We start from the raw sequence: 25,457 nt of genomic DNA, 5'->3' as shown, positions 1-25,457 counted from the left end.
CCCCAAAATTCAGGTGCACCTTATACATGGGAGCGTGTTATTCATGAGGGGAAATATGGTAAGTTTTACTAGAATATACTATGTAATTCAGTGAATAGTTATATCCTAAAATATCTTTTGTCCATTTTTTAAAGAATATATATACTTAAATAGAGTAGAAGATTTTAATGTTGGAGAGAAGTGTTGAGTTATGAAATACATGTGAATTGTTGCTTTTTCTAGTTCCTCAAATGGGATATACTCCCTGTATTTACTGGGTCTTAGTATATACTTTGCTCTGTTTATCAGGTTAACTCCTAATCTTTTCTCAGAATGCAGATCTCCCATCACTCTATGGAAATCCTTTGATATTCTTGACTTGGTCAGTCTCTCCTATCACTTGTTATCATGTCACTGTATGCTTAGAAAATGGCTGGCACAGAGAAAGTGCTCAGTATTTAATAAAAAAAATAGATAAAAAATTTCAAGAAACTTGAATACTTTCAAAGACACAAAAAATAATATTGATTAAATTTAGCTTAAAATGTACCTGAAGAAGAGGAACAGAGTTACAGACATCAACACTGCTTCCTATGGCCACGTGCTCAGCAGATCCAGTGCAGCCCATGGCACCTCCTTACAATAACCCATATGCCAGAGTCACCAAAATACCTCCAGCTGGGGCCTCAATTTCAACATGATCCAAACTGACTGTACTTCTCAACACCATCTTTCCCAAACTGTGTTGTCTATCTCCGTAAACGACACCTTTTTACCTCCTCCTGGTCACACTTTGACTAATCCTGTTTACCACCATGCTTTGTTATTCCTACCCTGCAGCCTCACTGCTACTGCCTTTGTTCGGGTCACTAAAGTCATCTGCCTTGTAGCTTTCATCACTGTCTGATTGCAAATGTCAACGTGAATTAAAATTTTTTTCTAAATGCTATTTTAACAACCTCATTCTCATGTTTAAAATTCACTTGCTTGAAATACAAGACAATTTTTCAATATGCCAACTATAATCAGGGCTTTCTCTTGTTGGTCTTTCTTGTTTCTTCTTTACCTTTGTTCCCTAAGCTTTACTATCTACTTCTCTCATGTAAGTATCCGTAGATTTCCAATTTCTATTATGTTTGCTATGTGGTAAGGCAGAGAGTCCCTTCATTACTATAATGCAAAAAATATGTAGGATTTATGCTTTTATTTTTTTCAGATAAAATTTAAAAATTATGTTATAGCTACTAGAACTTTCTGTAGAACTCGAGAGCTGCTACTCGATATACCCTGTTTCCCTTACCTTTTTCTGCACATGATGAAATTTATTGTAATTTCTAGCAGAAACAAAGGAGGAACTAGTAGGGGGTCTAGTTACTTTGGCCCCTATTGCTTGTTTTGGAAGCACAATGCCTGTTTTCAGGATCAAATATCTTTCCAGGCAAACATATCCTTCTACTAGAAGAGACATTTTTAGAATACTGTCATATGACCAATTGCTCTTACAGCCCAATAAAAATCAGTGTTAATAAATCATTCTCAGCTATTATTAGCAAGACAAGAAATAATAAGTGTTGGAGAGATTATGGAGAAAAAGAAACTCTCATACACTGCTGATGGAAATGTAAATTATTATAACCACTATGGAAAACAATGGAGGTATCTCAAAATGTTAAAAATAGAGTGACCATATGACCCAGAAATCTCTCAGCTAGTATCTACCTGAAAAATGAAATACATTTATTTCTAAAGGAATATGTACATTTATGTTAATTGTAGCATGGTTCACAGTGGCCAGGACATGAAACAACCAAAGTGACCCTCAGTAGATGACTGAATAAAGAGAATGTTATACACAAATACTATGAAATACTACACAGCCATTAGAAAAAAAATTAAGTACTTCCATTTGCACCAATGTGGATGAATCTTGAGAATATTATGCCAAGTGAAAAAGGTCATATGGAAAAATTCAAGACCATAGAATTTTACACACATGTGCAATATAAATCTGAAAACAACAAGTGAACAGAGAAACAAAAACTTCCAGACATAACAACGAACAGTGTGGTAATTACTAGAGGGAAAATACAGTACAATGAGGTAAAAAATGATAAACAGGGTCAAATGCACACTAATGTAAAAAGATTTCATTTAAGGTGGTGAACACATATTGCAAAATACAGAGAAAGCATTATAGAATTGTACACTTAAAACATATAATTTTATTAACTAATGGTATCCCAATAAATTTAATGTACTTTTAAAATAAATAAATAATTCTCTAATTATCATACTCTCTGTGTTTTCATTTATATTTGTAGTATTTGAAAATATCTCTTATATTTCTATTATTTTTCTATTGCATGAATTTGGGGATGTGGATCTTGAAGCATTTTATCTGCTGTCTTTTTGAAGGACTTCTTTAATGTTTTTCTTCACAGTAGAACTCTTATGTTTTATTCATTTGAGAGAGACAGAGAAAGAGTGAGAGAGAAAAAGGGGAAGAGGAGGAGCAGGAAGCATCCACTCTATATGTGCCTTGACTGGGTAAGCTTATGGTTTCGAACTGGCGACCTCAGCTTTCCAGGTTGACGCTTAATCCACTGCACCACCACAGGTCAGGCAGGTGAACCCTATCATTGTTTCAAGAAAGATAATAAATGTATTCATCTTTTAAAATAAATATTTTTAAAACATTTTCAGCATTTTGGATATAAAGAAAAGACTGATGGTCTTCACCACTGTGACTATATCAAATCTAAAATAAAAATCATAATTTAATGGATTTTTCTGACAAACACTATATTGTTCTCTTGTAGTCAATAAGATACGATTTGAAGCCTGGGCCAGATAGCTTGGTTGGTTAGAACATCATCCAGAAGAGCAGAAGATATGATTTGATATAAACCTTTTTTATCTGCCTCCCCAGAAAATAAAGTAATATGAAACTTAATTCTTTGATTATTAACATTAAAATTCTTAACATTTTTCTGAAATGTCTCTCAGGGGTCGTCAAACTTTTTATAAAAACCGCCCACTTTTGCAGTGCTGGCAGACCTGGTCCCTACCGCCCACTAGTGGGCGTTCCAGCTTTCATGATGGGCCAATTGCGGCGCTGTTTGGTTGCACGGTAGGGACCAGGTTGACCAGCACTGCAAAAGTGGGCGGTTTTTATAAAAAGTTTGACGACCCTTGTCAGATGACATTGGTTAATAACATATTACTTTCAAGCATACAATTCTATAATAAATCATTGGTATATTAGCTTTGTGTGTTCATGACCTAAAGTGTTGTCTCTTTCCATCACCATATAGTTGACCCTCTTTACCTTCGTCACCTCCCCTTACTCCCGTTTTCCTCTGACATCCAACCTACTGTTGTCTGTAACTATATGATTCTTTTGTTTGTGTGTTGCTTTCTGTTTTCAATCCCACATATTATTTTTGGGGAAACTCCATACTGTTTCCATAGTGACTTTACCAATTTACATTTTTTACCAGCAGTGGATGACGCTTTTTTCTCTACAGCCTCTCCAACACTTGTTATTTTTTATCTGTTTTTAAACAGCCATTCTAACAGGTGTGAGGTGGTAGCTCTGTGGTTTGATTTTCATTTCTCCTGTAGCTAGCGAAGTTTAGCATCTATTCATATATCTGTTGGCCATGGCTGTCTTCTTGAGAATAGTATCTTTTCACGTTTTCTACCCATTTTTAAAATTGGAACTTTTCTTTCTTATTGTGTTGTTCAGTTGTATGGGTTCTTTGTATATTTGGATATTAAAATGACAGTTGTTGTTTCTGATATTTTATTTGTCATTTCTGACTGATTTTTTTTTTTTTATGATTTCAATGTCCTTTTTGGTACTTGCTATCTCTTTATTTAGGTGCTCATTATTTCCTTCCATTATTTTAATTTCTGCATCTGGTTGTTTGGTTACTTCCATTTCATTTAATTCTTTTTCTGGGGATTAATCTTGTTGAATCTTTTGGATGGCATTTCTCTATCTGTCTATTTTGTTTGTGTATTAGGTAGCGCTATCTGACTTTGAATTTTTTGTGGTTTCTTTATGAGGAAGATGGGCACGGTGGTACTGACCTCCAGGCCACCTGTTTTCCTATTCTAGGAAAGCTTCTTGAGTATACTATTTTCTTTCTTGTTATATATGAATATTTAATGCAGTTGATTTTTTCATGGATACTGCTATTCTTTCAAGTTGGTTGGTGCTAAGGTTCAGCCTTAATCATGTGTATTACACAGTGTTCAATGTTTGAACTGTTGTGCATATTTATTGTCCACAGTGTCTGGTGCCTGCTAGACTTCTCTTTTGGCATGCTCCTTGTATAGCCAACTGAGTCTTGGGTTGATGCTGTGTAGCACCCACTACTAGTTTTGTCGGCTCTAGATCTTCTTGGGTTGGTGTCAGCTATTGTTTGTAACCTACTATGGTCTTTCTGTCTGCAGCTACTTCTCTTTTTGCTATTTGTGTCCACATTTTCTGTGCCTGGGTAGTGTTGGAGGGGCCAACCTGTGTAGAAGAATCAGCCTTCTCCTGCTTAGTGATGACAGCAGCTCCATAAAAGTCCCAAGCTCTGTAAAATTTGTCTCCACTTTTCAGATCCTCCTCTTCTTCTTGCAGCTGCCTGGCCTTCCCAAAGAGGCTTCTGTAGAAAGACTGTAGTGTGGGCTCAGACTGGCCTCACCCAACCAACCCTTCTACAGTTTGCATGCTTGGTGGGTCAGGGTAGCTGAGGTTGTGAATACAGTATAAGTGGGACCCCTTACCTAATCAGTCTCTTGGTCAGGAACTCAGTACAGGGAATGTGGCCCCTACTCCAGAGTTTAATCCCTCAGCCACTGTTGGATACTTACATTTTATTTCTCCTTAACAAGGTGAACAGCAGGTTTAGATCAAGTGTTGCCAACAGTCCCCTCTGCAGAAGTTCTTATAGCTGGTGAGACCCTGGTCTCAGGGAGAAAGACTGAGAGAATTTTCTCCTGGGGCTGACTGTGCCCCCCCAAAAAGTGACTAAGCCCCTCAACCAGATCCAACAATAGGCTCACAAGGACCCATACATTAAATGTACATGCTACAAGCCTGTCTTTCCCTTGTAGTATATAACCCAGCGTGGCAAGATATCCAGCACCCAGGCTGGCTGACTATGAAGCTCCACCCTATCCAATGCACATTAAATTGTTGTGCCAGTGCTGATTATAGAGCGTGGAACTTGCCTCAGGTAATCAGGTGTGAGGAGCCCTTCCTTAGGATACCATTCTAGCAAGGGTTGTTAGGTCCTGAACCAATGCTCTCCACTGCTGGTCACTGAATGTCCCAACCACGGGCCTCCCTGGCAGGAAACTGGTGCAGATTAGTCGGAGACACAGCCTGTGACTGGCTCTCTGAAACCTTCTTGGAGCTACAAGCAATTCAGAGTTTGTGGTTACTTCTGCTGGGCCCAGGTGCACATGGAAATACCAAGATGCACATCTATGTTGGCTTTTACCCACTCTGGGCCTGGGGGGGAAGGTCCGCTTAAAAGGCCAAGTTTTTTCTTGGCTTGCTGACTTCAATTTCTCCATCAGGTCTTTGTCTGTCAAAGGTTGTGAGTAGCATAGATCAGGTCATTAATATCATCAGGATCATTTCATTGAAGCCATCTCCTCCCAGTAGTTTTGCCAGCTTCATAGCCTTTTCTACTGCAGAGTGATGGAATTCATCAGGAAAGAATTATTTATAATTGTGGACCATTTCTGGTCACAAATTTTTCCAGCTGGCATTTAAAGTTATTTCAATTTAATATTTAAAATTTAATCAATTTAACATTCTTTTAACATGTTTTAATATTTTTTTATATTTTCATTGTTTTAGCCTAGAAAATGTTTATTTTACCACAAAAATAATTCAAATAATAACTATATAAAAATACTTATATACCACAAAATCCCATGATATAGTGAAAAATCTGCAATACAAAATTAGATATATACAATTTAAAAATCCACAATATAGTGAGACCGCAAAGAGTGAACTGCAATATGGCAAGGGATGACTGTATGTCCAGACTTTTTTTGCACACCTCAGTCGAGTGTGGCCCCCAAAGTCTGGTGGGTATAACCTCTGAGACCCAGAGGTGTGGTCTGTTCACACTCTGGGTAGTTTCTACTGAGTTTCCCATGAGGTGGAAGCACCAGTTGTAGACTCAGGAAAGCTACGGCCTCAACACCAGAAATCTGAGTCACTGACACTCCCCTTGCTTCCTAGCCTCTCAGAACAACCCAGTCTCATGACTGGGATAGGAGAGACTCCTGAGGGTGGAGTAGGTGCTTTCCCCCAGGCAGATGCCACTCAGAGGTGACTGCTCCACCCAGGAAAGATGGTGACTTCAGTATTGGAGAATGACTCAGCACAGGGGTTCCAGTGGCTGTCCCTCACTGTGTCTCTCCCTGGGCCTCCAACTTTACACTGTCCTCATACAACTCTAATCCTCTCAGTTCTCCCTACACCAGATCCCTGAGTAAGTGGCGTGAATGAGATTTTCTGTGCAGGTACTTTAAGATGGAGCCTTGGTTTACGAGAGCTCCATCACAGCAAGAGAGATGTAAGGCTCTTTTCACCTCCAAATGCTGTGTGGGCACCTCTTCTAATATCTGGGGCTCTATGCTGGGGCTCCAGGCCAGGGGCTGAGGACCCACACCTCTCAGGGTGACCCTCCTCACAGTGAGAGTCCTTCCAGAACCTCAGCCTCCATCTGCTCCTGGGAGCGGGGCAGCCCTTTCTGTATCTCCACCCTTCCTACCAGTCTCGGTGTGTCTTCCTCTGTGCTCCTTGGTTATAGACTCCTCTTTGTTTAGTCCAAAGTTGTTTTTTCAAGATGATTGTTCTTAAATTAAATTGTAATCCAATTTGGTCCTGGGAGGTGGCAGTTGAACGTCCACCTACTCCATCGCCATCTTGGAATCTTCTCCTTTCATCCTCTTGTAATCATCACATTATTTTCTGTGTCTATGTGGTTTTTTTTCTGATTAATCCCTTCAGCTTTTTTACCAACACCCCAAATTGCTCCCCTCTGACAGTTATCAACCTGTTCTATCTATGAGTATGCTTCTATTTTGTTTGTTAGTTTACTTTGTTCATTAGATTCCACATAAAAGTGAGATCATCTGGTACTTCTTTTGAGATTTCAAGTGAGCCATCCAGTGAAACTTCTAAGGAAGATTCAGAAACAGGCATCTGAATAAGACTTTGAAGATCAATAAATAGGTTGTCAAAGCAGAAAAGAGATTGCCACGAAATAGGGGAGAGGAGAAAGGTTTCCAAATGAGTTAGAATCTTTGTTAAACAAACTACTTTAGCAAATTAATGCTTTGATTATTTGATTGAACCCTGTTTAAGAAGAGGCAGACCAGATTTTTATGTATAAGGTTAAACAAATATCATCAGATTTGGTTTAGACTCACTTTCCATTTCTTCACAATTTGTTTTTGACCCATGATTTCTGTGCCAAGCAGAGATGGTTTCCTGAACTCCTGGGTTCTTGAGTGTTGCCTTTTGTGGGAGCAGCAGGGCTGGGTGCATGGGGAGAATAGACATTCTGATTTGAGCTGTGGGAGAAGAAGAGGATTTTGATCTAAAAGACAAGAAATCAGAGTGAAATAAAACAATAAAGGAATAAAAGAATAAATGGATAAGTAGTTAAAGAAACAAAGTAAGAAAAGTTTCACCTGTGCTGTTTAAACCATGAGCCTATCACAACCAGCATAACCAGGGTAACTATTATAGCCAAACAGATCAATATTGGGGACATGGGTTATCCATCTGATTGGAGACATAATAATATCAATCTATGGAATACTCTCTATCCTATCTCAATTAATGCTTCTCATTTCACAGGGTTGGGTCCCTCCAAGAGTTTTCTACTGTATTTTCCAGAGCACTTATTTCAATTATTTCTAGTCTATGTGTCTGATCTCACTCTCTCGTCTCCTTTTTATCAAACTATTTGATCTTTTTTTTTTCTGTATTTTTCTGAAGCCGGAAATGGGGAGAGACAATCAGACAGACTCCCGCATGCGGAGGATAATGGAGGGGAAAAGAGGAGCTCATGTAGGAAAAGAAAAATGGGAATAGTTACAAAGTTGCATATATTCCCTTTTGCCCGATTTAGCTTCTTATCTCAAAAATCGAAAAGGAAACGGATTGAGGTTAAAGATGGTGCCTGGCACTTGCCTGGCTTTCAGATTCCAAGAGTGCTCAGTAGGAGCATTACTCCCTGCCTCCAAATCCTGTCCAGAACTTTTCTCCATCCTAATTTGTCTAACCATAGGTATCTTTCCACCTGAGTTCTCTTTCGCACTGTACTTGGCCCATGGCAGAGAATTGTCTTGAAGAGCAGGGGCAGAAGCAGCAGCATTGGAGCTTTGTTAGGGAAAGGATGTCTTAGCAGGACAAGTTGTCCTCAGAACTCAGATGTCAGCTTTCCCTCCAAATATTTTTTTAACTCTTTCTGAACTACCCTTGCCACACAAACAAACCTCTCCCTTTGTTTCTCTCATCCACAAGCCTCTTACAGGGTCTCTCATTTCTCCACCATCTATTCCCTGTCAGGATTCTGATTTTGTTTTTGGTTTGTCTGCCTCCTATCCTCCCCATTGCTCCAAGGTCCTGGTTTTATAACAATGTCTGCAGTCTGTGGTCTGGCTGAAAAATGTAGTATCTCTTGGTCTGGGAGAACTCAAGGCCACATTGGGATTTTCAATGTCATTTCTATAAAAAGAAGTAACAGAAGGTCCTCAGTAGTGCCCCATGGCCTTTGCAACAGTGTCCCCACTCCTCATCTCTCTGTGGTCTCTTCCTCCTCCTATCAGCTTCCCAGCCTTTCCCCCTCTTCTTGGTCTTCTCTGTATTTTTCTACTTACGCATAACTTTATCATCTAAAGTCTACTGCCTCTCTTGTCATTGCCTTGCCTGTTCCTCCTGTCCCCTCAGACTACTCTCTGTCTTTATATCCTGCTCTTCCTAAGATCTCTATCAGAAGACAATAGGCACTTTGAATGTAGCTGTATAATCCACAGGGACATCTCCATAATTCACAGAGAAGAAGGAGCAGCAGTGACAATACAAATTATCAGGCAACCTGAGGAAAATACACTTTTGCTCAGTTTTCAGTCAAGCCAAGTGTCACTGTTAAAATTTTCTATGAGTATGATTACCCTGGAAGTGGTGAGGGGATAAATATGTGATAGATGGATGTTCATTCATGTTGTGTGATTGGGTGTATAGGGGATGCACAGGGCCTTGGGCTCCCACTCTACCCTAAATGAGTTGAGTGTGTCTCCAGGTCCCCTGGGTATGAGGAGCAGTCATGCAGCCTTCCCCTCACAGTTCATGTACTGGGAGCACTTGTGTCCCTTCAGTGTGTCTAATTACAGCAGTGTTTTATAGAAGGCACAGATGAGACTCCAGGGGGACTGTAGTGTTTATGGGAGTAATAGTTTCTGTGTTGAGTCTTTACTTTTGTTCTTTTCTTTGATGTTTGACAATTTAAACCTGCAGGCAGTTTAAATACTACTCCTATGCTTTTCATAGACACATTCAAGTGATATTTAGTCAGAGCTCACCCTTTGTTTCAAAAGTTATGTCAAACAGTAAGGTTACAGAGAGAAGTTGTTAAGGGAAAATAAACACAATTAAACTAAACAAAAATACCCAATCTAAAACCCATGTTTGTAATATAAAGAACTCACAGAATCATGCTCCGAGTTATTGAGAAAAGTTTACAATCAGTCTTATCTATTGTTTCGGACTTCTAAAACACTGGATTTAGACACCTCATGTTCAGTATTATGAGGAAATATGACAGAATTCTAAGATAATAAAATAATCTTTAAACATTTTGTTCAGGTAAAATATCATTTTCTTATAAGGGCCAAATAAATTAATATTTGAATACTCAAAAACTCAAAGAATATGCCATAAAACTCCCTCTTGAAATTAATGATCTAAGTAAGACCAAATATTAACTCAAATACAAAAATTCTAAAATAAATTTATTTTTATAAATGAATGTACTACATCAAACCAAAATGTTTCTGCACTGTAAAAATAACAATTAACAGAAGTAAAAGGCAATCAACAAAAAATTAGAAGATATGTGCAAACAGAATCTCTAATTTGGGGCTAATATCCAAATATACAAAGAGCCATACAACTGAAAAACACAATAAGAAAAAAAAGGTCCAATTTTAAAAATGAGTAGAAAACGTGAAAAGACACTTTTCTTAAGAAGACAGCCATGGCCAACAGATACATGAATAGATGCTGAACTTCACTAGCTACAGGAGAAATGAAAATCAAACCACAGAGCTACCACCTCACACCTGTTAGAATGGCTGTTTAAAAACAGATAAAAAATAACAAGTGTTGGAGAAAAAAGCATCATCTACTGCTGGTAAAAATGTAAATTGATGCAGCCACTATGGAAACAGTATGGAGTTTCCCCCAAAATAATATGTGGGATTAAAAACAGAAAGCAACACACAAACAAAAGAATCATATAGTTACAGACAACAGTAGGTTGGATGTCAGAGGGAAACGGGAGTAAGGGGAGGTTTCGAAGGTAAAGAGGGTCAACTATATGTTGATGGAAAAGACTACCCTTTAGGTCATGAACACACAAAGCTAATATACCAATGATTTATTATAGAATTGTATTCTTGAAAGTAATATAATGTTATTAATTAATGTCATCTCAATAAATGTAATTTTTTTAATGTATTTTATTTTATTTTTATTTTTTATTTTTATTTATTCATTTTTAGAGAGGAGAGAGAGAGGAAGGGAGAGAGAGAGAGAGAGAGAGAGGAGTGAGAGACAGAGAGAGAGAAGGGGGATGGAGCTGGAAGCATCAACTCCCATATGTGCCTTGACCAGTCAAGCCCAGGGTTTCAAACCGGCGACCTCAGAATTTCCAGGTCAACGCTTTATCCACTGCGCCACCACAGGTCAGGCCAATAAATGTAATTTTTAAAAACTAAAAAATATATAAAGTTAACTCTAAATATAATGGTTTATATTAGGTGTAAAATTTAATGAATTTGATATTTCAGAAAGATGTTAATAATCAAAGACTTAAGTTTCATATTACTTTATTTTCTGGGGAGGCAGATATAAAAGGGAGATAGAAAAGGTTTATATCAAATCATATCTTCTGCGCTTCTGGATGATGTTCTAACCAACCAAGCTATCTGGCCCAGGCTTCAAATCGTATCTTATTGACTACAAGAGAACAATATAGTGTTTGTCAGAAAAATCCATTAAATTATGATTATTATTTTAGATTTGATATAGTCACTGTGTTGAAGACCACCAGCCTTTTATCTCTAAAATGCTAAGTATGTTTTAAAAATATTTATTTTAAAAGATGAATACATTTATTATCTTTCTTGAAACAATGATAGGGTTCAACTGCTTGACCTGTGGTAGTGCAGGGGATAAAGCATCAATCTGGAAAGCTGAGGTCGCCAGTTCGAAACCATAAGCTTGCCCAGTCAAGGCACATATAGAGTGGATGCTTCCTGCTCCTCCTCTTCCCCTTTTTCTCTCTCACTCTTTCTCTGTCTCTCAAATGAATAAAACATAAGAGTTCTACTGTGAAGAGAAACATTAAAGAAGTCCTTCAAAAAGACAGCAGATAAAATTCTTTAAGATCCACATCCCCAAATTCATGCAATAAAAAATAACAGAAATATGATATATTTTCAAATACTACAAATACAAATGAAAATACACAGAGTATGATAATTAGAGAATTATTTATTTATTTAAAAATTACATTAAATTTATTGGGATATCATTAGTTAATAAAATTATATGTTTTTAAAAATCTTTTATTTATTTATTATTTATTTATTTATTTATTTATTTATTTGATATTAATTTTACTAGGGTGACATAAATAAATCAGGGTACATATGTTTAAAGAAAACATGTCCAGGCTATCTTGTCAATCAATCATGTTGCTTACCCATCACCCAAAGCCAGATTGTCCTCTGTCACCTTCGATCTAGTGTTCTTTGTGCCCCTCCCCCTCCCCCTTTCCTTCTCCCTCTCCCCCCAACCCCTATAACCACCACACTCTTATCAATGTCTCTTAGTTTCACTTTTATATCCCACCTACGTATGGAATAATGCAATTCCTGGCTTTTTCTGATTTACTTATTTCACTTCGTATAATGTTATCAAAATCCCACCATTTTGCTGTAAATGATCCGATGTCATCATTTCTTATGGCTGAGTAGTATTCCATAGTGTATATGTCCCACATCTTCTTTATCCAGTCATCTATTGAAGGACTTTTTGGTTGTTTCCATGTCCTGGCCACTGTGAACAATGCTGCATTGAACATGGGGCTGCATGTGTCTTTACGTATCAATGTTTCTGAGTTTTGGGAGTATATACCCAGTAGAGGGATTGCTGGGTTAAGGTAGTTCTATTTTCAGTTTTTTGAGGAACCACTATGCTTTCTTCCATAATGGTCCTAGTACTTTACATTCCCACCAACAGTGAATGAGGATTCCTTTTTCTCCACAGCCTCTCCAACATTTGCTATTACCTGTCTTGTTAATGATAGCTAATCTTACAGGTGTGAGGTGGTATCTCATTGCAGTTTTGAGTTGCATTTCTCTAATAACTAAAGAAGATGAGCATTTTTTCATATATCTGTTGGCCATTTGTATTTCTTCCTGGGAGAAGTGTCTGTTCATGTCCTCTTCCCATTTTTTTATTGGGTTGTTTGTTTGTTTGTTTGTTTGTTGTTGAGTTTTATGAGTTCTTTGTATATTTTGGATATTAGGCCCTTATCTGAGCAGTTGTTTGAAAATATCATTTCCCATTTAGTTGACTGTCTGTTTATTTTGTTATTAGTTTCTCTTGCTGAGCAAAAACTTCTTAGTCTGATGTAGTCCCATTCATTAATTTTTGCCTTCACTTCTCTTGCCTTTGGAGTCAAATTCATAAAATGCTCTTTAAAACCAAGGCCCATGAGTTTAGAACCTATGTCTTCTTCTATGTACTTTATTGTTTCAGGGCTTATATTTAGATCTTCGATCCATTTTGAATTAATTTTAGTAGAAGGGGACAAACTGTAGTCCAGTTTCATTCTTTTGCATGGGGCTTTCCAGTTTTCCCAGCACCATTTGTTGAAGAGGCTTTCTTTTCTCCATTATGTGTTGTTGGCCCATTTGTCAAAAATTATTTGACCATATATATGTGGTTTTATTTCTGGGCTTTCTATTCTGTTCCACTGGTCTGAGTGTCTATTTTTCTGCCAATACCATGCTGTTTTGATTGTCATGGCCCTATAATATAGTTTGAAGTCAGGTATTGTAATGCCCTCAGCTTCATTCTTTTTCTTTAGGATTACTTTGGCTATTCGGGGTTTTTTATAGTTCCATATAAATCTGATAATTTTTTGTTCCATTTCTTTAAAAAATGTCATAGGAATTTTGATGGGAATTGCATTAAATTTGCATATTGTTTTGGGTAATATGGCCATCTTGATTATATTTATTCTTCCTAACCAAGAACAAGGAATATTCTTCCATCTCATTATATCTTTTTTGATTTCCCTTAAGGATGGTTTATAGTTTTCATTATATAAGTCCTTTACATTCTTTGTTATGTTTATTCCTAGATATTTTATTGTTTTTGTTTCAATCATGAAGGGAATTATTTTTTTCAGTTTGTTCTCAAATGTTTTATTGTTGGCATATAGAAAGGCTATGGACTTTTGTATGTTAATTTTGTATCCTGTGACCTTACTGTATTGGCTTATTGTTTCTAGTAGTCTTTTTGTGGATTCTTTGGGGTTTTCTACGTATAGGATAATATCATCTGCAAAAAGTGATACCTTTACTTCTTCTTTTCTGATATGGATGCCTTTTATTTGTTTGTCTTGTCTGATTTCTCTGGCTAGAACCTCTAGTACCACATTAAATAAGAGTGGAGAGAGTGGACAACCCTGTCTTGTTCCTGATTTAAGGGGGAAAGCCTTCAGTTTAGTGCCATTTAATATGATGTTAGCTGATGGTTTATCATATATGGCCTTTATCATGTTGAAATATTTTCCTTCTATACCCATTTTGTTGAGAATCTTAAACATAAAATTGTGTTGTATTTTATCAAATGCTTTTTCTGAATCTATTGATAAGATCATGTGATTTTTGTTCTTTGTTTTGTTGATATGGTGTATTACGTTAACAGTTTTACGTATGTTGAACCATCCTTGAGATTCTGGGATGAATCCCACTTGATCATGATGTATTATTTTTTTAATATGTTGTTGTATTTGATTTGCTAGTATTTTGTTTAGTATTTAGCATCTGTATTCATTAGAGATATTGGTCTGTAGTTTTCTTTCTTTGTGCCATCCTTGCCTGGTTTTGGTATGGGGGTTATGTTAGCCTCATAAAATGTGTTTGGAAGTATTGCTTCTTCTTCAATTTTTTGGAAGACTTTGAGTAGTATAGGAACCAAGTCTTCTTTGAATGTTTGATAAAATTCGCTGGTATAGCCATCTGGGCCTGGACTTTTATTTTTGGGGAGGTTTTTAATGGTTTTTTTCTATTTCTTCTCTACTAATAGGTCTGTTTAGGCTTTCTGCTTCCTCTTGACTCAGTCTAGGAAGGTTGTATTGTTCTAGGAATTTATCCATTTCTTCTAGGTTGTTGAATTTAGTGGCATGTAGTTTTTCATAGTATTCTACAATAATTCTTTGTATATCTACGATGTCCGTGGTGATTTCTCCTCTTTCATTTTGGATTATGTTTATATGAGTTCTTTCTCTTTTTTCCTTGGTAAGTCTTGCCAGGGGTTTGTCAATTTTGTTGATCTTTTCAAAGAACCAGCTCCTTATTCTATTAATTTTTTCTTTAGTTTTTCTGTTCTCTATTTCATTTATTTCTGCTCTGATTTTTATTATCTCCTTTCTTCGGCTGGTTTTGGGTTTTCTTTGTTCTTCTTTTTCTAGTTCCTTAAGGTGTGAAGTTAAGTGGTTCACTTGGGCTCTCTTTTGTTTGTTCATATATGCCTGAAGTGATATGAACTTCCCTCTTATCACTGCTTTTGCTGCATCCCATAAATTCTGATATGTTGTGTTGTCATTTTCATTTGTCTGTATATATCTTTTGATCTCTGCACTTATTTCTTCTTTGACCCATTCATTTTTTAAAAGTATGTTATTTAGTTTCCACATTTTTGTGGGATTTTTTTTCTCTTTTTTGCTGTTGAATTCTAGTTTAAGGCTTTATGATCAGAAAATATGCTTGGTACAACTTTGATTTTTCTGAATTTGCTGATGTTGTTTTTGTGGCCCAACATATGGTCAATTCTTGAGAATGATCCATGTACACTGGAGAAAAATGTATACTCTGTCATTTTGGGATGAAATATCCTGTAGATGTCTATCATATACAGGTGCTCTAGTGTTTTGTTTAAGGCCAATATATCATTATTGATTCTCTGTTTGGATGACCGATCTAGAGCAGTCAGCGGTGTATTGAGGTCTCCAAGTATGATTGTATTTTTGTCAGTTTTTGTTTTAAGGTCAATAAGTAGCTGTCTTATATATTTTGGTGATCCTTGGTTTGGTGCATATATATTAAGAATTGTTATGTCTTCTCGATTCAGTGTCCCCTTAACCATTATGAAATGGCCATTTTTGTCTCTGAGTACTTTTGCTGTCTTGTAGTCAGCATTATCAGATATGAGTATTGCTACACCTGCTTTTTTTTTGGATGTTATTTGCTTGGAGTATTGTTTTCCAGCCTTTCACTTTGAATTTGTTTTTATCCTTGTTGCTTAGATGAGTTTCTCGTAGGCAGCATACAGTTGGATTTTCTTTTTATTCCATTCTACTACTTTGTACCTTTTTATTGTGAGTTTAATCTGTTTACATTTAGTGTAATTATTGACACTTGTGAGTTCCCTATTGCCATTTTATAGATTGCTTTCTGTTAGTTTTGTGTTACGTTTGATCCTTCTCTTTCGTTTTTCTATCTTTTGTTTTTATTTGGTTGTATTCCATACATCTTTTCTCTGTTGCTATCTTTTTTAAGTCATGTGCTTCTGTGGTGGCTTTTTCAATGGTGGTTACCATTAAGTAATGAAAAGGGTTCCTACCCTGTTCATTGTAGTGCACTATCTTGTGAGTACCTTTGCACTCATTCGTCCTTTGCTGCTGTTCATCTCTATCCTCTCCCCCCCCTTTTTTTGTTGTTGTCACAGTTTAAATTTGGTTTTATTGTGTTCTTCTTGGACCTTTCACTTGTGGCTTTGGGTTTTTTTTTGTTCTTTGTATCTTATTGGAGAATCCCCTTTATTAATTCCTGGAGTGGAGGTTTTCTGATGATAAATTCCCTCATCTTTTCTGTATCTGTGAATGTTTTTATTTCTCCTTCATATTTGAAGGATAGCTTTGATGGGTATAGTATTCGTGGCTGAAAGTTCCTCTCTTTCAGGACTTTAAATATTGGGGTCCACTCTCTTCTAGCTTGAAGAGTTTCTGTTGAGAAATCTGATGATAATCTAATGGGCCTTCCTTTTTATGTTGTATTCTTCTTTTCCCTGGCTGCCTTGAGAATTTTTTCTTTGTCATTGGTTGTGCCAATTTCATTATGATGTGCCTTGGAGTAGGTTTGTTGGGGTTAAGAGAACTCGGAGTTCTGTTTGCTTCTTGAATTTGAGGCTTTAGTTCTTTCCACAGGCTTGGGAAGTTCTCATCTATTATTTGTTTGAGTATGTTCTCCATTCCATTTTCTCTCTCTTCTCCCTCTAATATACCTATTATTCTTATGTTATTCTTTTTTATGGAGTCAGATAATTCCTGTAGGGCTATCTCATTTTTTTTTTAATTTTTGAGTCTCTTTCTTCTTCTCTCTGTTGTGCCTCAAGTTGCTTGTCTTCTATTTCACTAATCCTACCTCCTATCTGGCCTGTTCTATTAGCTAAGCTTGTTACCTCGTTTTTCAGCTCATGAATTGAGTTTTTTATCTCTGTTTGATTTGTTTTCATGGTTTCAATTTCCTTGGTAATATATTCTTTGTTTTCATTGAGTTGTTTTCTGAGCTCCCTAATTTGCCTTTCTGTGTTTTCTTGTATATCTCTGAGTATTTTTAGGATTTCTGTTTTAAATTCTCTTTCATTTAGCTCCAAGGTTTCCAATATATTAAATTTTTTCTTCATAGATTTTTCCTCATCTATCTGTGTTACCTCTCTTTCTTTTGTATCCATAACATTCGACTTTCTCTTCCTTAATGGCATCTGAGGGTGGTTTTCTTGATAGTATTAATGAGATTTAATAAATAATAAAAAGTTAAAAAAATAAAAATAAAAAATAGAAAAGAATTAAAAAATAAAAAAACTATTCCCCCCCCCTACTTTTTTTCTCTCCTCTCCTCTCCCCTCCTTCTTGAGAAAATCTTGTCATAAACTGTGAATTATATTGTGCTAAATAGAACAAACAATGCTTATAACGGAGGGCCTGAGTTGGGGATAAGTGATAAAGGGGCAAAAGAAGGGATTATGGATCCACAAAATGCAAATAAGTAAAAAATTTGGGTCAAGAATAAAATGATTTGCTTTTTGGTGTTGGTGACTAAGAAATATGATGCGAGGAATAAGAGGGAAACAGGAAAATGGCGGGAAAAATTAAAAAATTACTATTGCATTTAGAGGAACAAGAACTAGATAAAATGGAGATCCAGGGTTGGGAGCACTGCTAGTGAGTTAAGAAAGTGAAGTAACCCCCCCCCCCCCAAATGCCATAAACATAAGTTTGAGTCCCAAATAAGATAATTTGTTTGTTATTGAGTGTTGAATGAGAGAATACGTAAAGGAGAAAGGAAGAAACTAATATAGAGGGAGAAAAGAAAGAGAGGAAAAAAGAAAGAGGGAACCACTAAAAGAAGAAAAAAAGGAGAGAGAGAGAGAGAGAATTAAGGGTTTTGGAGTGCAACCCTCATAGAGAGAAAGGAAGAAGAAAGAGAAGATAATGGGCGATGTAACACTTATGGGTAGGGTAGTTCAAGGAAAGGAGAGAGTAAGACTGGCAGAGAATTAAATGACCAAATTGGAAGTGGAAAAAAATAATCAGACATGAAGATGAGAGAAACAAATGAACAAATATAATAAAATAGGATAGGTTATAAAGTCTGTGGATTATTCTTGATTTTGAGAGGTTATCTTCTTGCTTTTTCTTTTCTCTCCTTCTTCCTGGTTGGCGACTCTGTACCCCGGGTTCTGCCCCTGTGGCACGCTGAGGTAGAGGTTTGCAGTTGATAAGTTTTTATGGCAATGTCATATATTGGGCTTCAGTCTCCTTGGCAGTCGAGGCTCATTAGCATTTGTAGGCTCCGACAGTGAGAGAGTCCATGTTCCCAGAGACTCTCTCCTAGTCTTTCCTTCCTTAATTAGTAGCCTGATAATCCAGCTATGGGGTTGCTGCTGCCTCTGCCTGGACAGTAAGAGGCTCAAAGAGCTGGCAAATCCTCACTCTATGCCCACTCAGCACAGGGCTCTGGATAAGGCTCAATCAGTCAGAGCTGCTAGTATCATCAGGCGGGGCTTCCGCTCATACAAAGACCTCTGACTGCCACTCTTTCTGGTTACACTGGTGGGCGCCCACTCCTGTGGCACTCAGAGGAATCTCTAGCTCACTATCTGTGTGTGCAGACAGGGGTATGGAGCAGGCCGTCTCTTACTCCGAATGAGATCCCCGCCCGCACGGAAAATTTCCAGCGTTTGAATTAGCTATTGCTCCCTCCCCGTGCACGGCTTTTTCAGGGTGCTGGGGCAGCCTGAGATTCCGCTTTCAGCCCACACAAAGGCCCCTGACTCTGCTCCTCTGTCCGGGAACACAGGCACCCACTCCCGTTGCGCTTGGAGAAATCTTTTGCCCACTCTCCGTGCGCTGACCAGGATATCAGGCCAGCCGTCTCACACTCCGAGTGAGACCCATGCCCTTATGGAAAAGTTCCAGCATTGGAATTAGCTCTTGCTCCTTCCCTATGTGCGGCTTTTTCAGGGTGCTGGGGCAGCCTGGAGATTCTGCTTTTGGCCCACATAAAGGCCTCTGACTCTGCCTCTCTGTGGGGTAACACAGGCACCCACTCCCGAGGTGCTTGGGGGAATCTCTTGCCCACTCTCGATGCACGCTGACCAGGATATCAGGCCGGCCGTCTCATACTCCGAGAGAGACCCCCGCCCTCACGGAAAATTTCCAGCGTTGGAATTAGCTCTCGCTCCCTCCCCATGTGCGGCTCTTTCAGGGTGCTGGGGCGGTCCTGAGATTCTGCTTTCAGCACACACAAAGGCCACTGACTCTGCCTCTCTGTGGGATAACACGGGCGCCCACTCCCGAGGCTCTAGCAGGAATCTCTCGCCCACTATCTGCATGCGCCGACCAGGAGATTGGGGCAAATGGCTGCCCCACTTCTCTTTCTTTGTCTGGGTTTGGCGCGAGTGTTAGCTTGTATTGACTGGGTTGCTACAAGCACAGTTTTTCCTCGGCTTGGATCTCCGTGCCACAGCCTGGTTCTGCCGTTTGTGCCGTGGCCTGGATCTATTCATCCCCTTTGCCTGCCTTAGTTCCTATACTCTTAGCTCCCAGTGAAAGCAGCCCTATTTAGGTTAGTGAGGAAGATGGAGTGTTTCTTACTTCCTATTTCTTTCGGGGTTTGATTATATATTTAGCCAATTTTTTGCTCGACTATACCTTCAGGTGTATTGCAGAACATTTGGAGGCTCCAAGGATAGATTTTTCTGTTTCTGGTTGAAGATCTTGTTGAGTTTTTGGGGAGATTTATCGGTATTGCTTCCTACTGCGCCATTATTCTGATGTCATCTCTCAAAATTATATGTTTTAAGTGTACAATTCTATAATGCTTTCTCTGTATTTTGCAATGTGTGTTCACCACCTTAAATGAAATCTTTTTACATTAGTATGCATTTGACCCTCTTTATCATTTTTTACCTCATTGTACTGTATTTTCCCTCTGGTAACCACCACACTGTTCGTTGTTGTGTCTGGAAGTTTTTGTTTCTCTGTTCACTTTTTGCTTTCAGATTTATATTGCACATGTATGTAAAATTCTATGGTTTTGAATTTTCCCATATGACTTTTTTCACTTGGCATAATATTCTCAAGATCCATTCATGTTGATGCAAATGGAAGTACTTAATTTTTTTTCTAATGGCTGTGTAGTATTTCATAGTATTTATGTATTAAATTCTTTTTATTCAGTCATCTACTGAGGGTCACATTGGTTTTTTCATGTCCGGCTACTGTGAACAATGCTACAATAAACGTAAATGTAAATACTCCTTTAGAAATAAATGCATTCCATTTTTCAGGTAGATACTAACTAAGAGACTTCTGGATCATATGGTCACTCTATTTTTAATATTTTGAGATACCTCCATACTGTTTCCCATAGTGGTTATAATAATTTACATTTCTATCAGCAGTGTATGAGGGTTTATTTTTCTCCATAAACCTCTCCAACACTTATTATCACTTGTCTTGCTAATAATAACTGAAGAATGATGTATTGACACTGATTTTTATTGAATTTGGTGTTGTAAGAGCAATTGGTCAGTGACAGTATTCTAAAAATGTCTCTCCTAGCAGAAGGATGTCGAAAGATATTTGATCCTGAAAACAGGCATTGTGCTTCCAAAACAAACAATGGGGAACAAAGTAACTAGACCCCCTACAGTTCCTCCATTGTTTCTGCTAGAATTTACAATAAATTTCATCAGGTGAAGAGAAAGTTAAGGGGAACAAGGGTATATTCTGAGTAGCAGCTCTCTAGTTCTACAGAAAGTTCTAGTAGCTATAACATAATATTTAAATTTTATCTGAAAAAAATAAAAGCATAAAATCCTACATATTTTTGCATTATAGTAATGAAGGGACTGTCTGCCTTACCACATAGCAAAAATAATAGAAATTGGAAATCTATGGATACTTACATGAGAGAAGTAGATAGTAAAGCTTAGGGAACAAAAGTAAATTTAAAAAAAGACCAAACAAAAGAAAGCCCTGATTACAGATGGTATATTAAAAAATTGTCTTTGTTTCAAGACAATGTCACTTGTTTCAAGCAAGTGAACAATTTTAAACATGAGAATGAGGTTGCTAAAATAGCATTTAGATAAAATTTCTAATTCACGTTGACATTTGCAATCAGATAGCGATGACAGTTACAAGGCAGATAGATGACTTTAGTGACCCAAATAAAGGCTGTAGCAGTGAGGCTGCAGAGTAGAAATAACAAAGTATGGTGTTAAGCAGGATTAGTCAAACAAAGTGTGACCAGGAGGAAGTAAAATGGTGTCATTTACGGAGATAGACAACACAGTTTGGGAAAGATGGTGTTGAGAAGTACAGTGAGTTTGGATCATGTTGAAATTGAGGCCCCAGCTGGAGGTATTTTGATGACTCTTGTCATATGGGTTATTGCAAGGAGGTGCCATGGGCTGCACTGGATCTGCTGAGCACGTGGCCATAGGAAGCAGTGTAGACGTATGTAACTCTGTTCCTCTTCTTCAGGTACATTTAAGCTAAATTTAATCAATATTATTTTTTGTGTCTTCAAAAGTATTCCAGTTTCTTGAAATTTTTTATCTATTTTTTATTTATTAAATACTCAGCACTTTCTCTGTGCCAGTTGTTTTCTAAGGATATAGTGACATGATAACAAATGATAGGAAGGACAGACCAAGTCAAGAATATCAAAGGGATTTCCATAGAGCCATGGCAGATCTGCATTCTGAGAGAAGATCAGGAGTTAATCTGAAAAAGGGAACATAGTATATACTAAGACCCAGTAAATACAGAGAGTATATCTCATCTGAGGAACTGGGAAAAAGCAACAATTCACATGTATTTCACAACTCAACACTTCTCTGCATCATTAAAATATGCTACTCTATTTAAGTATATATATATTCTTTAAAAAATGGACTAAAGATATTTTAGGATATAACTACTCACTGAATTCCATAAGATACACTAGTGAAACTTACCATATTTCCCCCATGTATAAGACGCTCCCATGTGTAAGGTGCTCCTAAATTTTGGGGCCCAAAATTTGAAAAAAAATGTGTTACATCAAGTTATTGAACTCAAGTTTTATTCATCATAAAATTCGTCAACTCCTCATCACTGTCAAAATTCCCATCCATTAGCTTGTTCTCATCTGTGTCTGATGACGAATCACTGTCTTCATATATTTCCTCATCCAGTTCGTCTATAACAATTGAAATGCCACAACTACTGTATTAGATGCACCCAGTTTTTAGACCACAAATTTTCCAAAAAAGGGTGTATCTTATTCATGGGGATATATGGTGTATCATGTTTATATGTAAGTAACATATTCAGAAGGCTGGCTATCTGAAAAGGACATAGTTTACTTGTGTTACCCTGGAGCATATGCAAATCTCAAATTCAGGAATGGTGTGTCAAATCTCATTATCAATTAATTTACTGAAGTACAGTACCAGGTTCTATGTGTTGGCCACCTAATATTTTCAGAATAACATCTTCTTCAATAACTTCTGGGTAATGTGGAGTCTTTCTACCCCACCCCACCCTGTTACCCAGATGTGAGCTAAAGCAAACTTGAGTTCTTCACTTTACTACAACACCACCCAACAAGCTACAGGGCCCTTTTATACATCCAATTAAGCCCTTGTTAAAGTTTTAGTTCTTTGAGTGACACTAAGGCCCCACACTAGTGGGAGTGTGCCTAAAGCACCTTAATACCAAGCAGACAAGCAGTGCTGCAGCAAATCTGACCACTTGCTTTCTTTACTATGGAGAACTTTCAGATCATTTAAGTGAGGAGCCTAGCACATCCTCTCTGCCAAAACAGCGATGACCCTCATAATTTTTCTTCAAGACCATTCTAGTAAGATTCCATTGGTTCAAAAGCTTATAACTATTTCATACTGTTTATTCTAGAAAAATGACTAAACCCAGATAAGCACAGCCATGGTTCTAATCAGAGCTGCTCTCAGTCCCTCCCCATGCCCAGCACTCTCAGTGCAGTGCTAGCAGGGCAGGGAGAGCCACGGAAATCAGAGGCTTTCCTGCTGGAGGTGGCTAACTTGATTTAAAGAGGAGTAGGGAAAAACACAAAGTCAGGGGCAATGCTGTCAAAAACAATAGCAAACTCAAGGGCACACACATAAAAAAGGTTACCTTGCCACTTGCCTGAGGGTGTAATTCTGGATACCATAAGCAAATTACCTGCTGATGAGCAAGAAACCTTCGAGGAAGATCCTGTGAATAAAATGACTATAGTGAACCATGGTAATCCTCCATATATCCCAGACTGTTTGGAAGTATGCACACATGTGCAAGGCTGCATGCATTCTCAAAAGAGACCAGAAACAAATAACTCCAACTTCTGCAAGTCCTTGAATGAATAGAGGCTTGTGCACATGCTGTGGAAAGACACAGAGAGTGGAGAGGAAAGTCAAGTTCAGGGAAAGCTTCCTGAACCTGAAATGCACACCCCATCACAATCAAGATCCATTGTCAACGGGTAGAAACCTTACAGGCTTAGTGTTTGAACACAATTTACTAAACTGTGCTCACATACAAGTGTTCTCTAAAATAACTATCTTAAAAAAGAAAACAAGAATAAAAAAAAGAACTTGCAGAATTATCTCTGACCACATATGCGATAGTGTCAGACTGTACAGAATTATTCCAGGGAAGTCACTAATGAAACATGCAAAGAAACAAAAAGCAACACCAATAACTCTTGGGAGAGCAGAATCCATATATCATCATGCAGTTTTCAACAGCATAATAAGAGGCATGAAAAGAAAGAAGAAAGAGTGACTATACAGAGGATAAGAAGAAGTAAAAATTAAAGTGCCTTTGATGTTGTTCACATGTTAGACATTGAACAAAAACTTCAGAACTGGAAAACAATGAACATCAAAAATATTTTAACAATAAATCCCACATTTAAGAATTAGGGGAAAGTGTGAAAACAATGTTGACTCAAAACAAGAATATCAATGAAAAAATAGAACATATTTCAATAACTCAATGAAAATTGTGGACTGAAATGTACAATAAATTGCTAACAGGATATAAGACAAATATAGCAAAAACAATTATATTTCTCTATAATAAGAAGAAATAATTTTAAAATAGAATAAAGAAACAATTTTATTCACAAAAACCTCAAAAAGAATAAAATACACAAGAATAAACTTATTTAAAATTATGCAAGAACATACAGTGAAAACAAAAACAGTTACTAAGAGAAATTAAAGAGCTTAATATATGGAGAGACATTTCATGCAGCCATAAAAGCACCAATAATTAATAAACAAATATATAACATTTATTCTTTTTACATCTGCTTATATCATAAACAACTCATCTTGGTTGTCTGAAAATAAAGCTTTTTGGTCTTTTGTTTTTTGCTGGAAATCATTTTATTTAAATGTGTCTCAATGTAAAATTTTGTATGTTAGTATGATTATATTTATTTAGTGTGTTAGTTTTATATTTATTCAAATAGAAGAATACTCACTTTTTATATTAATCTCTCTATTGTTTAATCTGTTCTGAAAAATAACAGATCAAATTATATTATATAAAAATAACATGCATATTATAGAATATGCAAAAATGGTGGACACTGCAGCAAAGAAATCAAGGGAAGGTTGAGCAATGAAAGAGAAGAAATAAGTTTTCTACTTTGGGCATATCATACAAAGGCAGGGTTCTTTGGAAAAGATGGTAATGTTGAGAAAATTAGAAAACAGAAAAATAGGAAGACCAACTCAACTGTGAGATTGATTGACTTCATAAAAGAAGCCATAGGCATGAATGCACAGGAGCTGAGCAGGACTGTTGAGAACAAAACATTTTGGACATAATTCATTCATAGGGTCTCTGGGAGTCAGAGCCAACTCAACAGCACATAACACACACACACACACACACACACACGCACGCACACACACACACAATGACAGTTTCATCTTTATACTTCTTTTTATACTCACTAAGCTAGAAAGTACCGCTTTAGTACCACTTTGAATAGTGTAATGGCAACTGCATTCACCTTTGTCCTTTTTCTAATTTTAATGTTAAACCTTCTAAGTTTTGTTATCAAGTGTATGTCCTTAACCTTGGTATAGCTAAAGTAAACTGTATTAAGAAAGTTCCCTTTTATTGCAAAATTAGCAAGATGTTTTCTTCATCAATGTATATTTAATTTTATTGAGGGTTTTGTCAGGTGTATAATGAGATGATAGGGTTGTTCATTTTTTCCCCTTTTAGTTCGTTAATTTAGACAACTACACTAATTTATTTTCTAATGTTTAATTATTCTTACACTGTTAGTAAAATCTTCGCATGTACATCTACATTTACTTTTTCTATGAGTAA

The 25,457-nt window shown here is 37.1% G+C and overlaps 1 pseudogene; it reads right to left on the bottom strand.

Annotated features, from left to right (window-relative positions):
• Positions 1–7,413: 7,413 nt before the first annotated feature.
• LOC136397870 (T-cell surface glycoprotein CD1b-2-like) overlaps positions 7,414–25,457 on the bottom strand; it is an 81,501-nt pseudogene continuing 63,457 nt past the window's right edge.

Source organism: Saccopteryx leptura, chromosome 3 (genome assembly GCF_036850995.1).
Source record: "Saccopteryx leptura isolate mSacLep1 chromosome 3, mSacLep1_pri_phased_curated, whole genome shotgun sequence".
In the NCBI taxonomy this organism is placed as follows: Eukaryota; Metazoa; Chordata; class Mammalia; order Chiroptera; family Emballonuridae; genus Saccopteryx; species Saccopteryx leptura.
This window is presented reverse-complemented; position numbering and strand designations above follow the sequence as displayed.